Genomic DNA, 15,381 nt, shown 5'->3' on the forward strand with positions numbered 1-15,381 from the left:
AGAAAGATAAAAAATTTGTTTAAAAATAATAAATTATATTACCGTATAAAATAAATGCTGTTAACTGAATATTTGTTGTTTATGTGATTAAATACTGTTATTTTAAAAATTTTATTTTTTCTTATATTGTTAATATTACATAATTTGAACATTTTCTCTAATTTACAATATTAAATAATTTAATACTTTATAGTTCATGATCGACAGTAATAATTGATAATAAACTAATATGTCTTTATCACAATAATACACAACCAATGAAAAACGGCGATGTGATAACGAAATCTTGACATTAATCTACAGCCTATAGCCTCTTTCTTTTTTTTTTTTTTTTTATATTTTTATATGTTTATGTTCCTGTTAATACTTACATGTTTAAATTTGTAGCTCTACTCTGTCATACGAAATATATAGTATAAAGTGAAGGACAGTCAAATAATAAATGAGATACGTCACAGACGTTTTCAGTTATGTGTAGTGTACAAAGAGGGGAGTTATTTAACCCAAATTTATATGCATGATTTGGAAAAAGCGAATGGCCCACACGAAGTCGGTTAAAACGAACTATAGTAGACCTAGATAGGTCTAATTTAAAAAACCAAGTTTTTTTATTAGAGATGACGGGGACAAGAGATTTATATTTGGAAGCAAAATGAGCAGGCAAATTATTCCAGTTGTTGGACCAAAGACAGGTAATGTGACGACGTAATAAAGGGGTAAGATCGGTCCAAGGTAATTTAGCGAGAGGAGGAAGAATAGTATTGGAAGTAAATTTGGCAAGCCTGTCAGCCATTTCATTACCATATATACCGACGTGTCCAAGGATCCATATAAGTTGAATTAGTCGATTAGACTGATTTAGAAAATATAAATATGATTTAATATGAAATACTAAAGAGGAAAGTTTAGAATTAAATGGATTATATATAAGAGATTAAAAGCAGGACATAGAGTCTGAGGCGATTAAATAATTATTAGGAGCTAAGTTGGAGTTAAAACGAAAAACTTCGAGTATAGCATAATACTCAGCAGTAAAAAAAGAGGAAGAAGGAGGTAAATTATTAGAGAAGGAAACATGAAGATCAGGTATGTAAAAAGAATAACCGGCAGAAAGGGGAGAAACTGAGCCTTCAGTATAGATGACGATGAAATTAGAAAAATTGAGAAGGAGGTAACTAGAAAAGGAATTATTGACAAAAGAATTAGGCATTGATTTAAGTTCAGAGATAGATAAATCAGATAAATTAATAATTTTAACTGCAGGGGTAAAGAGAAGAGAGTCGTAGGGATGCTCATAGAGTGGAAATTTATTTGAATTTATAACATATTGGTGAAAGTTGAGAAAATTGTTAGCTGCAATAGAGAGGACGGGCATTGCTTTGGGTGTATAACGCCAGGTGACAAAAAGGGAATAGAAGGTATCAAATATAATATGGTTAGAAAGAGCTAAAGATTTTAATATGAATTTTCCGGCAAGCCACCGGCACCTGATGTTAAAAGGAGGACAGACTGTCTCAACTTCGATAGCCGGCCCAGGGGTGGACCTTACGTATCCCATTATAGTTCTGAGACAAGACGTTTGGAGTGTATTTAATTTTTTTCCAGTTGGAATGAGCAGCCGAACTGAAGAGAAAAAAACCATAGTCTAATTTAGAACGAATGATAGAGCGATAGATGGATAACAAACAAGTAGGATGAGACCCCCCCACGTGCTAGATACGGTTCTGAGAAAATTAGCCCAGCGAGATGTGATTGTGGAAAGCGAAGAAATATGAGGTTTCCAACGTAGTTTCGTGTCTAGAGTAATGCCTAGGTAGGTGACGGTGTTATCAAATGGTATAAGGTGGTCATCAAGGTGAATTTTAAGGTGATTTGAATATCTGCGCCGAGTACAAAAGACTAATTTGCATTTCTTAGGAGCAATTTCCAATGATATGTTTGTTAAAAAAATTTTAAGATCAACGAGGGCAGCGTTTAAGAGTTCTATTGCGAGAGAAAGACAATTATTTGATGAGAATATGACCATATCATCAGCGTAGATAAGGCATGTGTGACCACACCTCATAAGACTATTAGCTACAATGCCCATGTATATATTAAACAGCAGTGGACTAAGGCAACTCCCTTAAGGTAGACCTGTAAATGTGGAACGAGTATTAGAAGAGCCAAAAAGTGAAGAGAAAACAAGATTCCTTTTGTTGAAAAGGGAGAGTAAGATGTTTCCAAATATTGGAGGGGCGTTCAGAAAGATAATGTGATCGACGAGAATATGAATATTGACAGAATCAAACGCAACACTTATATCTATGAAAGTAGCAACAAAAAATTCCTTATTGTTGAAGGAGTAATATATATTACCAATGAAGATTGAAAGGCATTCCATGGTACCCAAACCTTTTCTAAAGGCAAAGAGGTTGAGAGACAAGATAGAATTAGACTTGAGCCACCAATCTAGTCTGGTTTTGAGCATGAACTCAAAAACTTTGCATAGTGAATAGGATAAAGTAATTAGACGAAACGATGTGTTTGAGTTTGACATGGGAAATAACTTTGTAAGAGCACCAGGAGATAGGAAACTGCTGTGTAGATAGCAAATTATTGAATATAATGAGTTAAGAGACTAACGCATTATCAGGAAGGTATTTTAACAAGACGGGAGAGATGTTGTCGAGTTCAGGAGCAATGAATTTCCGTGAGGAAATAGCAAACTTTAATTCAGACAACGTAAAAATGTTGGTAAGAATATGAGAGTGAGCTAAGAGAGGGTAGCGTCGGGGACGAATTTCTGATTCGGTGGGAACATGGCACGGAGAGACTTTAGAACAAAAGTTATCGAACCAGTCGTCATTGCCAGGGTGTTTAGTGGGATTTACACAGTTTTTAAACCTTCTGGCAGAGGCCCATAGATATTGAATTGAGTAAGAAGGGTTTAGGTTGGAACAGAAGTTTTTCCAACTGTTTATTTTTACATTTTTAAGCAGACGAGTTGTATGGGCGCTCACATTACGATATTTAAGGAGATCAGATAGACAACCTGTACGACAAAACATTTTAAAATGTAAAGATCTGGTTTTGACGGCCTCGGTACAGGACGAATTCCACCAATGGGGGGTGGGTGGATGGGATTGGTTGATTTGACTGGTATTGTCAATTTTGCAGTGTTTATTATAATTTCAGTAAAATTTGAATAGGAATTGAGGAAGGCAGGGTCTTCGGAAGACTGAGAAAGCGTATCGTGTATATTAAATGAGAAAGAGATGAGCTGATAAGCTTCTTACATTCCACTGTACAGTATTTAAATCGATGCCAAAAAAGATAATATTTAAGTTAGAATACATTATGCTTGCGTAAATTTAATAACGGATAAAGATGTGGTAATTTATGCTAGGTTTACGTACAGAAGAATAGGAGGTTGCTTAGGAAATATGATTGAAGTTGGGTATAGCTAGTCAAAAAAATAGAGAAGATTAAATTAAGGACTGAAGAGCAGAAGAGTAGAAATGTGAGGATAGAGAGGGAGAGTTAATCGAAGTTTCGGAAAGTTTTAAGGATAAAGCATGTACCCGAGAAAAATCGTTAGAGCTATTCTCCATAGAATTACGTTGATTAGATATATTATCTAAATAAATTCCAATAGGGGAAGAAAAGAAAGGTTCAGCGGGTGAGATATTTTTATTTTTATTCGACGTAGTATAAGGTTTCTGTTTGGGTTTTCTAGAATTAAAAAATTGATGGCTTTCATTTAAGTTAGGAAAATTGTCCTCGTAACGGGGCTAATTTGATTTCAAAATATTGGGGTTTGGAAGCTGACTATTTACTACATCGGTGTATTTAATAGCAGAGGTATAACATTTATTTTACTTAAATTCTAAAGCATCTTTATAAGAGAAATTTTCAGTAGCCATGATTTTTTTTATAACTTTTTGAGCTGACGATTCCTGACAGCTACATCTGGAAGTTTGCAGAAGAGACAGGTCGGGTCTATGGTAAGAATGGATGGGTAATCAGTTATAGAATGTTTGGAACCGCCGCAATGGCTGCATCGAGGATCACTGCGACAGAATTTTTGGGTATGCCCATAACAAAGTGATTTTTTGAGGAACAAGGGTAGCGAATTTAATTTCGTCGGGGCACAGATTTTTAAATCCACCCATCATGTCATTAATAATGTCAAAAAGAACTCAAGAACGACGATCATAAAATTTGCAATAGTTAACAAATATTATTCGAATTAATGAACGAAATGAGAACAAGTAATGTAATCACAGAGGCTAAAATTAGTTATTTTTATTTAAAATACTTGTAACTACATATTTTAAAATGTATTAGCTTAGTTTGTAAGAATCGACACAAGTCATTCTTTAAACATAATATTAATTTTAACGTACTGTACAACATTTACTTTTATGAGTGTGTTGTTGTTTAGGTTTATATTTTTTTTACCAATTTCTTTTGCGAACCTTTACATATTTTTTAATTTCGATTCATTTATTTTAATTTAATTATATTTTTTTATTCCAGTTCCGAAAAAATTTACTTTGTTTTATATTTTCAACAGTGGATATTTGTTCTGTATGGGTATGAGAATTCCGCGTTGATATTATTGTTTCAGTTAATAGAATTTGGTGACCCGGAGTAACTGTTTTATTGTTTATGAAAAGATTTGCATACATAACGATCGTACTTTAAATACGGGAATTTTTTCATTTTTTTCCCCAATGAATAGTACAGTCATTTATAAGGTTTATAATACGTAAATTACGAACAAATATTCAGTCATACCGTTGGCATCAGGCACCTACAATCTGGTAGACGAGCCGTAAGATCTATCAGACCTGTAATCTATCAGATTTTGGGTGGTAGGCAGCTCCGTAACGAGATAGCATCCGATAAAGTAGTTGAAAAAAATCATATGTGTGTTGTACATCAATCGAATAATAATGTTTCGACTTTCATCTAAACAAGTGGAAAACATCATTGACAAATATCGAGCAATTTGAAAGCAACGGTTATGAAAAAACGTTATAATTTAATAAAACACGATTCTTCAGTATTTTAATTCGTATTTTAATGGAATACAAAAAATAACGTATCGCATACAAGTCGTACATCATTATTGTTATATTAATACCGAAACACGAATTACACCCGACTCCATTCATACAACACAAGATGCTAATTGTTAAATTTCCCAAGTGACACATATAAAATCATAATAAATATATGTATATTATACACGTGACATTTACATGTCTGACCCACGTAAAGTTATGTATTGTTATACTACGTAAGCAGCGAACTTTGATTTTGTAGTGCATTTATTTTCTACAGTTATATTTATCCGTCGAATATTCAATAACTGTAATTTGTACAAAGGCATAAAAAAAGCGATTTAACTTATTGAATTTTTTTTAGCATTGATTTAAAATCGTTCTTGGATGTTAGAAGATCAAAAGTTAATCAACCGAGTCAGAACAACACTTTTTGCGAGTAGTAAAATATTTGAACATCTCCTTTGATGCAAATAAAATGTGTTTTCCTACGATTTTTTATAACGTGCGCCCGCCCTTTTAAGATTTTTTTCGATAAAAATCAGCGTCGGCATGCTTTGCATTCGCTGTACCACAACATGGACCCTGTACGCGTGAGCCAACATACGATAATATCGTTAAACAATGTAGGGCCTCACACGTTTCGCGTAAAACTGAATGATTGCCCGATAAACATATTAGTAAAACGGTTAGCGCCAATGGCTTTATTAGGCTTTAGGTGTACGGTGTTTTTGATACTGAAAACAACGGCGAAGGAGCAGATTTAACTTTTATGCGTCGCAGTATCGTGAAATCTAAATATTGCAAATCGTTGATTAATCACATCACTGTCTGACTAATCAAATTACTCTTTAGTCGACAACCGAATACATTGCGTGCAATTTGTACATAATAAGTAAATCCGATTTTACGGTTTGTTTATTATCACACACATTGTTTTTTATAATAATCATACAAACATGGCAGTCCATATAATGCTGTTTCTTTTTTATCAAGACAATTTTCGGTAAATGCGAAATCGTTACAGCGATACACGTACAGTTCAAACGTGTACTTGTACTTGACACCACGAATTTGCGATGACGTTTCCTACAGATACGGAGTGTACATAAAAAAATAAAATAAGAAACAACCCGTATCGATTTATTTAATTGCATATCGCAATGCATGTGTGCATTTGTTAGCGATGCAAGGTTTACGAGGCATAAGCGCACGACGAGGTTCGTTACGGTCGGACGTAGTCGCAGCACCACGTACACGGCTGTTTATCCAACGGGTTAACGGTTGTCCGAAAACGACAAACGATTGGACAAAGACCAATAGCTGAACCATTATACTAATAACATCCACGAGTGTGTGTCAATATCGTAATACGGTTCACCGAGCCGCGGTTCGGGAGTATTTATTGAGTTCGTGCGTTTGTCAAAAGCACAAATCAGTTGGAATCGGAGGCAAAACGAAAGTATTCAATAACCACTTATGAAAAAAATAAATAAAAATTGGTCGATGAGCTCGCATAATGTTTAGATATCTACGTTATACAAGTATATTGATGTAGGTTTGCTTATTTTTTTTTTTTTTTTTTTATACATTGTTATATAATGTACCATGCTTATAAATTATAAAAAAGAAAAATGAAATTTAATAAATTTGACTCAATTCTTATTAAACTTAACATAACAAGAAAAAATGAATGAATTATGATTTAATAGTACAATAAATTACTTAAATTTAAAATACAGAGCTTAACAATGTACAAATATGTATTAAAAGAAACGAAATTACCGAAACATGCGGAAAAAAATGCTCTATAAATGATAAAAATAAAAGTTTCATTCATGAAAACATAAAACAGGTTTTGTACTTGGTTTAAGATCATTAAAAAAATAAGCATTATACATTGAAATCCGAGCTCTAGTTATTATATTACAATATTGGACGTTGATGCTTTAATTGATAAAACTATTAGAATGAAATACTATCTAAAGTAAATATCGATCCTCTAATATTAAAATTAAAACATAGATTTTCGTTTATCAACCAGCACCGATCGATTATTTTATCACCAAGCGTAAAATATCATAAAAAAATTGGTTTTTGAATCTATGTGCGATAATTATACGCCACCGATAGTATACCGATAAGTCATTGCTTTATAAGAATATTATAATTATTCTTCCGATCATTGCACTACGTATTGTATACAATATATATATATATTTGATGCACTTTAAACTATTGTCTGAGCGCAGTACTTGTAGGCTTTTAAACCATACAACAATAACACTGTTGAGATCTTAACAAGATAATTAACTATGCATAAAAATTGTGCGCGGAAAGACGGCATTAATTAATTATTTAATATAAGAAAAAGAAAAAAAGGGTGGGAAACAAATCAAAGACTGGTAAATACTAGTTAGGCGTATTTTCACTAACCGTGAATGAAAAAAGTGGTAACATATGGTAATAGTAATATAATATTGTCATATCGGTTTCGTTATAAACATTCGTAATAATTGTTCGTGGCCACCAACGCGTGACGTTGAGTTGTGTCGTCAACTTGAACGTGATCCGCACACCTTACCAAACGACCCTTGGCCGACTTTAAGTTGACGACGTAAGTTTTCACATTGGTGTACAGCATAGGGATGGCTAAAACCCGATCGATCACAGTTTATTTTTATTACGACCCTTCAAAACCATAAGGAGTCAAAATATTTCAATCTATCAATCTAAATATTATCTGAATAATATCTTTAAAACAAGTTTTTGTTGTTGTCGTGTCGAAACAATTCAATCGGAATCGAGATAAAATTGTTGGCTTAAACCGCAGTCTTCGTTATTGATTTTTGACGTTCGCGAAATTGTCCACCTAAATACTGCAATTCTTTTTTTTAATTTGTGCCCTTATTTTACAAGTCATCTGCAAGTATTTGCAAGTCAATTTTTAGAATTTGCAATTCAAGCTTTCACCATGAAACTAAAAAACTAAAAGTTTTGCCAACTCCACATAGCCCACTCCCGTTTTGACCTGGAACTTTGAAATCAGCACCTAACGAACACTAATGATTAACAAGAATTTACAATTCTGTTATAAGTAATTGCAAGTCATTCAGAAGACTACTAACTTTTGAAATTGCGAAGACGACACAATCAGTGCTGTAGTGGAGGGTATACGGCGGTATACGCCGTATACTTTCTGGTTATTTCTAATAAACTCCGTATATCTTCAGATTAAGGTCGTATATTCTTTGTTGTAGTGAAATTATATATATTGGGCGATTGACGGGCATGTACTGTAGATTAGATAATATAACAATCAAATAACTGTATAATATCCTGTATTTAAGATAAAAATAAAATGTTCAGCCGTCGCATAATACTGTGTAATGTATGCATTCGTTCATTTTTCATTTTGCCATTGACAGTGATTCGTATATCATATCTGTGTATTGGTTATGTCTAGTCGATCAATAAAAAGGTACGTGTTTATTTTATTTGCAAATCTATTTTAATAAGCAGTTATAATATGGATAGTTGGTTAAAAACGGGAAGTTTATTAGAAAGAAAAAGGAAAGACGATTATGCGTTTTAGCTACTTGATATGATACCTAATGATAGTATAAATGTTTAACATTATAACTCATAGTATACCCTCTGCCTTTTTTAGGACTACACCACTGGACATAATGCTTTGACATGATACTTCGAAGTCGGTGTCGAACGAAAGAAAATTATTTTATAGCAAATACATGTGTGTTTGCAAAATAATGGCATATATTTTTTAAAAAAATGCAGTAATTAGATGGGCCAACCACGAACGTCGGATTATCCGTATAGATATTATACAACCCGATGCCGACAATCATTACTTTTTCGATATAATAACATTTAGAATATAGCTTACAGTGAATAGCGGTTTAAAACGTATAATTCAATAAAAATTATATTAATGTCCTATGTTCTACGTATTATAAATTATAATTTGCTCATAAACTCTACAGTTTAAGTGTGCTACGCACTAAGGCCGAGAGTTTACGAGTTATACGAGATTCAACGTTCACATCTCGAAGTCCACTGTTTCAAAATTTGTACGTAATACAACAGTAGGTACTATGCATTAATATACACACATTAAAAACATAGGTGTGCGAAGACCTGTATTTCAGGGGCTGCCTACAATACTTTTGCGACTTAAAAATGGGAGGGCTATTAAATAAATCATAACTTATTAATAATTAAATAAATGTAACTTTAATTGTTTTATTTAACATTATGGTACATTCTGTACAGTTAATTCTTTAAATAATGCTAAATCTTTCTTCATTTAAATCTTAATAAATTTCATTTATGGGGTAAATTAAATTTATTACCGTTGAATATTGATAAATGTCATATGATATCATTTGCACGTAACAAAAATCCAATTATTTTTAACTATAATATTGAACATTGTCCTCTCACTAGAGTAAATTCAATCGAAGATCTTGGCATCTATTTTGAAAGTGGTTCTTTTGAAATAAATCATAAAATGATAATTAATAAATCGTTTAAGATGTTAGGCTTTATTAATAGAAATACCAAAGATTTTAGAAATCCGTTATGTTTAAAAACTTTATATACATCTTTAGTTGGATTCAATCTGGATTTCAGTTCCGTAATTTGGTTCTGCGAATACTTGTCATATATAAATGATTTGGATAATGTTCAATATCAATTTTTAAAAAGAATTTCATATTTGTCAAATATTCCATTATCTAGGGACTCTCTTCATCTAACTCAAGATTATATTGGCCTTGTTCCTCTTTCACATAGACACAAATTAACTGATATTATGTTTATCTACGATCTTATTAATTATAATATTGTGTGTCCCGAGTTGTTGTCTGAAATTGATTTTCGAATTCCATATCTGATTACACGCAATGCAGATTTATTTTTTGTTCCTCATTTTAAAACGAATAGTAGTACCAATTATTTTCTACATAGAGCTTTATTTTTAACTAATAACATTTGTATGTATTTAGACATATTTTTTCTGTCTCGCAATTGTTTTAAAATTAAATCTATGTTATTATTAAAAATATTGATTAATTATGATAAAAAAAAAAAAATAAAAAAAAAAAAAGGAAAAAAGAAAAAATATTTATATTTTAACCATAATAATATGACTTATTATTCATTGGTTAGAATTATTTATTTACTAATTATTTTTGATTTTAGTGTTTTGCCTATTTTATTCTATTATTATTTAAATATTTTTTTTTGTGTTTTGCTATATTTAATTAGTTTATAGTCTAATATGTTTTCTTTATATAATTAGTAGAATGATGGATAGCCATTGATGTGCACAATGTATAAGTTCCAATGAATATTTTTGTCTTTAATATTGTATATTTTTCTCAGATAACTTCAATTTTATTTATGGTTTGTACTTTTTTAGTCGATTGCAGGTTTTCTAATAATCATAATAAGTTTTTGAGCGAAAATTTATTAATTTATAAGACTATAAATTATAAATTTATTAGACTTATTGTTAGATTCAAATTATAGGTCCCTATTTACAACATATCAGGGTGTGTCCGGGTTTACATTATTGTAATAATCATTGTTAGAATCGCTGATTTCAACTAGAAACTCGTATTTTAGCAGTCGTACATAATGCATTTTGTCATTCCACATCATCATTATTATTATTATTTTAACCTTCGAATACAGAATCAAACTTAGAACGTTTGTTATTTTTAATCTCTTCAGATTATGTTTCAAAATAACGCATTATTTTCTCGATTTGCACAAGAGTTATTGTTTTTCTTTGAGATTTTGTTTAAAAATGATACTCAAAAATATCTCTAATTCTTGAGTTGTGTTACTATTTTTTCAATCGATTGTAATATAAAGAGAAGATGTTTTTCATTTCCATCAATGATCATATAATTGCATGATTTGCGTATTATTATCGATACAACACACGTGATTAATTCCCGCTGAATTATCCAATCATAGTTGTTCTGGAATTTTAAAATTATTAAAATATTCTTATGGCCCAAAATTCGTAACGGCCATCATGCATACTATTAAAAACTAGTAAAATATGTTCAAATCCACTATGACTTATATTAAAACACATTATTTATTCATTGCTTGATATTTTGATCATTTCTGTAGTCGAAAGATGATATTTAAACATATAAAATACGCGAACGATATTAAGACAATTTGTTGTTAAAAAATTTTAAATGTCATTCAACCACCGATTACATGGGCATACGAACAGATGTATTACTGGAGCTGATGCACTGGAGCACATACACACAAATCTGACAGTTTGAATTTATCTTGTTGGAAACTAACGGACATTTTTTACGGGATTTTGTTTTAATTCGCTTTCACTACGCGTTACACCGGGATCACGAAAACATAAATAAACACAATATATACAAGTACGGATAGAAACTAATGCGTTCGTGTGGTTCCATTTTGTTGACGACACAGCAGTATATAATAGATTAAGTAATACTGTTACAAAAAATCATTCGAACCTTAAATGTCACTGTTTATTTACGACAAACAAGTCACGATTAATATTGGTCACAAACACATCAGATGTTCCCATATACTGATTGAGAATCTTGCATATTAATGTAACATAACCACGGAAATCGTTTTATCCAATCTAATTAAAATTTTTAATTTCTATTTTCCGATTTAGGAAACGTAAACTTTCTATCAGGTACCCAAACATTAATAAGTAACTTGTACTTTTTTTATTTTTCATCACTAACCTTTCGATCAAAACAGTAACCAATATCGACAATATAATTTGTAATTCGTGTTACTGCAGTTAACATAGAACTTGAAGTACTTGCTTCATTTTTGTCATGGATGGTTTTTAATTTTTATTAAAAGAGTTTGTAAGTGTATAAGCACAGCTGTTCTTATGAGTAGACATTTTATTAAAATTATTATAAAATTTATTAATATTATTATAAAACACAATTATAGTGCAAAAATCTTCTTAAAAACAGCGGTATACACTACCACAGTAAACAAAAAAGTGATACAGAATAATATTATTATTTTCCAAAAAAAAAAAAAACGTGCGATTTTGAACTATACTAGTGATTACGATAATATTACTATGTGTACCGATAATTCAATGGCTTTTTTCGAGGAAATTAGGGGTGATAATTGTTCGATAGCACATATGATAGATTCATCAGTCAAGAAAAGATCTGCTGTCGTTTGTGATTTATTTCTCTATAATATACCTAATAATTAATATTACTGTGTATTGAAAACGGCAACGGTGTTCATATTATTCGTATATTTATTAGATCATTTTTATTAATTTACTCTCGTACATTTAATTTATAAACTATAAAGTCATTGGGGGGAAGGGGGGTTGAACCTCAAACCCTCCCATATATGACCATGAATTCTTATACACAACAAACGTTCACATATTTTTAACTGCATACCCGTTGACCAATATTTTCGTTGACAAATAAAAGTATAACATATGAGATAATAGTTGTAATAAGTTTTTATTTCCTTCTTATACCATCAACACGATCAAGTTTACACTCCGAGAGTACGTTATACAGAAAATGTTAAAAAAAAAAAAATTTACATTTCAAATATCTTTATGATGTAAAGAAAAATCAAAAACTTGAAAGAGATTAATTTTCCATTTGCATTTGATAACATTTTTTATGAATACGTATTCTTGAATGCGTTATAAAGTTGGGCTAACCACGCATCTCGGACGAAACGAATTAAATGTATGTTAATAACTATTAATCCGCTTAAAGTTTATACACAGGTGCTTCGGACTTAACACGGTTTCGGGTTGATCAAAAACTGCTTATTCACGTGACAATCCTCGAAAACCAAAATCTTCGTATTCAATGGTCAGCCGACGAGCGATGATATAGGACACCACGTAAAATATTTTAAATAAACATTGTCTATCACATCGGAAAGGGGGAACAATGCATTTTAACCATGAGCGCATCAAAATTAGTATTTCGTTGGAATTAAAATATTACGTAGGAATATACAAAAGCACGTTTGTACTTATTATTTTTTTTTTGTAATAAAATATATTTTGCGGAGGGTTTTAAAGTTTTCAAGGGCTACGACAGCAACAATTATTTACAGATAACAAATAACAATGGAAAATCTGATTTAGTTATTTTTACCTATCAAGTATTTAATATATTTTACGTGTACCAAAACTACCGATTGTTAAGTGTGGGTATGAATAAATAATTATAAATTTTCTTTCAATTTCGATAGGGGTTTTAACATCCATCCACTCTTCTCTTACACGTGTTTATACACGTGTCTGTATATGGAAAATAGTATTTATCAATGATTACACTACCATATTAATTAAACATTTGTATGTGCACACGATTTTACGCTCGAATTTATTAACATATTGTGCATTGATGTAGTCAGAGCCGGCCCAAGCAAAAAAAGTGCACTAGGCAAAATCAAATTAAAATTTATTTCCCATTTTTATTGTTTGTTGAATTTCAATTTGACATTCATTCTACTGCGTTACAATCGTGCCCAGGTATTTGAAATCTTCCACTTTTTTGAATTCGTACTGACCCACTCTTATGGTTTCGGTTTCAGGAAAGTTATCTAGTTACCTACTATCTTTCATGTTTTGCTCTTTCTTAATGTTGAGATGTAACTCTACCTATTTTGCCGATTCTATTAACCTGTCGCATAGATCTATCACTTTTTGTTCCTAAGACTAAATCAAGTTCTATCCATTCTTACTCCTTCATTTCTACCAATATTTATTTCTCAGATCATCTTCTTTAATACTAAATTATTATATATACAAGGCATCCCCCTATCTAAGTCCAGTTCTTACCTCCACCATTCTCGATGTCGCGTTTCCAACTTTGACTTTGACTTTAGTCGTTTTATACTAGCTTCAACTAAATGTACTATTTTCCTTGGGAAATGGAAATGCTTTCGGTAATTTCGGTAATGCTAGTTCTATCTATATTGTCATATGCCTTTTAAAAATCTACGAAGATTATATGGAGTTCCTTATTATATTTCCAGCTTTTCTGGAATAGCTGCCTGATTATAAAGATCTAGCCCGTCGTTAACCTGTTTTTTCTGAATCCACATTGATAGTCCCCCACCACTCCTTTGGCCAGAGATTTGATTCTATCCAGGATACTATCAGATAGCCTATTAAATTATTTCGTTATTGAGAGTAATAAAATATTTATTTTTTTTTTCTATCGTTATTGACGTTGTCGAACAAAATAGATTCTACACGGAAAAAAAAGACCACAAGAAAACGTCACCGTCACTATTAACAAGATCGGACCAATAAAGCCACATTGGGTAACATCATGTCTCGATAGATAGTGTTTCTCACATTATTGTGTTATTGTGACGGATTGAATCCTCGGTCAAAAATATATTACTGTTCGCGGTTAAAAAATAAATAATACAATAGTGGTCAAAAACCATGGTCCCGATTCCTTTACTGGTATTCAAACACATAATATTATATCGTTTTCTGTATAAAAAATTGAGCTAGTATTGGTTTTATATTTTTCACAAACACTTTAAAAAATTTTCACCATTGAATTTTTACTCCTAGAAGTAGTTTTAACGAGGGTTGGTTATGCACTAAATAACTTAATATTATTTAATATAATATTCACTCACACACGTATGTCAACAAAAAAATAAATAAAAAAGTAAACGTTTAGCATACAATAGTTGATATACAATAAGAAAAAAATTCAAAATAATATGATATACATAGATATTAGTTAAAATTTGATTACTGTGAAAAAAAATACATAATTTAATATATGTAGATTTATCAAAAAAAAAAAAAAAATATACTCATTGATACAACCGTACAAAATGTTTTCAACGTTCACTATTAAATAGTACAAAATTTGTAGTATAAAGATAATTTTATATTTTTATTTTAAAATGTATACTATAGCTAATTACCCGATTTTTTTTATATACAATATTTTACATATGTTATAATTGTCAAGCTATATACGTTTTTAATGATAGCTCTTAGAATAAAAAAAAAAAAAAAAAAAAAAACTATAACTTTATTTTGAAAATTTTAAACAACAACTTCTGCATCCAAGTTTATTCGTTTCCTTGATTAATTTAATAAATATGATTCTTTTTCTCTTTCAATGCTTAGCCAATATATCGTGATATACCGTATGGTAATGTAGAATTAGATTTGAGAACATTTCTATTATTTCTAATGTTAATTAGTGCAGTTCAAAATGTTATTTATAAATCGACTCAATGG

General features: G+C 30.9%; 1 pseudogene; it reads right to left on the reverse strand.

The window, feature by feature from the left end:
- Window positions 1-3,416: 3,416 nt before the first annotated feature.
- On the reverse strand, window positions 3,417-4,111 carry LOC112690629 (annotated as a pseudogene).
- Between the last annotated feature and the right edge of the window lie 11,270 nt (window positions 4,112-15,381).

Source organism: Sipha flava, unplaced genomic scaffold (assembly GCF_003268045.1).
Source record: "Sipha flava isolate LNK unplaced genomic scaffold, YSA_version1 511_pilon_pilon, whole genome shotgun sequence".
Taxonomy (NCBI): domain Eukaryota; kingdom Metazoa; phylum Arthropoda; class Insecta; order Hemiptera; family Aphididae; genus Sipha; species Sipha flava.